The 1,453-nt window shown below is 43.5% G+C and overlaps 1 long non-coding RNA gene across 1 annotated transcript in view; it reads right to left on the bottom strand.

The window, feature by feature from the left end:
• Window positions 1–1,360: 1,360 nt before the first annotated feature.
• The window catches only part of LOC138978694 (uncharacterized), a 7,985-nt gene continuing 7,892 nt past the window's right edge, over window positions 1,361–1,453 (bottom strand). Inside the window, exon 4 of the long non-coding RNA XR_011459767.1 lies at window positions 1,361–1,453. This exon is cut by the window's right edge and continues 346 nt beyond it. This is a non-coding gene — a long non-coding RNA (uncharacterized lncRNA).

The raw sequence follows: 1,453 nt of genomic DNA, 5'->3' as shown, positions 1-1,453 counted from the left end.
CACTTGGTCTTGTGCTTGCGTATACACACAAAGGAGGATAAGGCGCGCACTAGCAGGTCTGCACATAATTTGACCTGCGAGATCGGAAAAATCTCCACCCTTAACCCACCAGGCGGCCGCGGCCGGGATTCGAACTCACGAACTTCTGATTAAGAGGCCGATGTCTTACCACTACGCCACTGCGCCCGTCCCTCCTTACATATAATGCGTGGTGTTTCCAAAAGGAACAGAAACAAAACCTTTTCAGAATCGAAACAAGGAAGATAGCACCCGTTTCGGATTGAACAAAATATGTATTTATATATTTCAATAACAAAAATAGAAATCTACTTCCACATAAATGCTGTAGAAGATCTATTGCAAAAACTAGATAAAAATTAGGTACACTAAAATGAAAGTGGGGCAAACATTAAAACAGATCTTCTACGTGTACCGTCAAATTATGCACAGACGCGGCTGTTTACAACAATATACCGACCGTAGAACGATTTCTCAAGTGCCCTGTAAAACTGCGATAACCCAAGGGAAAGAATCCAAGAGTTGAAGTGAATATTTCATCGGAATGAGTTCCTTCCCATTTGTTACACTGAAATATTGGTTAGCTTGAGCAAGGAACGATGTATAATACATGCAGGCTCCTGTCGTAGAAATGCTGGACAGTTGTAGATTTGTTTATAAATTTCAAACGTAGGGGCCCTTGATTTTACTCCGTATCTTAGATTTCATGGCAACCTGGTGTGTGTGTGTGTCTTTGGGGGGGGGGGGGGGAGCGGTTGGTGTGTGTGTGTTTGTGTGTGCGTGCGTGTGTGCATGTGTGTGTGCGTGCATGCGCGCGCGTGTGTGTGTGTGTGTGTGTGTGTGTGTGTGTGTGTGTGAGAGAGAGAGAGAGAGAGCAGAGAGAAAGACTGACACACAGGCATGCACGCACGCACGCACGCACACACACACACACACCCACACACGCACACACACACACACACGCGCACACACACACACACACACACACACACACACACACACACACATGCATGCCATAAACTAGACAGGTAAGATATAATTATAATTAGATACTAATCTGAGAAAATTTGCAAAAGTACAAACCGATGTGTGAGTGGCCTCCAGAGTACTAGCCGTTTCTTTAAATTGAGCCAAAAGTCGACCTCGCAAAGTTGTTGTTTTTTTCCGGAAAATCAGTACCAAGCTTTGCGCAGCGAGTTTCGTGAAAGAGTCTTCGCGAGGTCGACTTCGTCCAATTGATTTCAGGCTTTAGATGGAGAGAGCAGGAATGTGTATGTATCTCCAAATGAGAGTTTGTTTGTACGTTCATTCATGTGTACTTTTTAATTTGTACACATGAAGGTAAGACCCAACGCACAATTTACTCGTTTTAACAGACATTTATTTGAATTACAAAACATTGCACAGCAGAAATAACAAATATGACTTCTAGTCA

Source organism: Littorina saxatilis, linkage group LG10, assembly GCF_037325665.1.
Source record: "Littorina saxatilis isolate snail1 linkage group LG10, US_GU_Lsax_2.0, whole genome shotgun sequence".
Classification (NCBI taxonomy): domain Eukaryota; kingdom Metazoa; phylum Mollusca; class Gastropoda; order Littorinimorpha; family Littorinidae; genus Littorina; species Littorina saxatilis.
The sequence above is the reverse complement of the archived record's forward strand: the minus strand, read 5'-3'. Positions and strand labels throughout refer to the sequence as shown.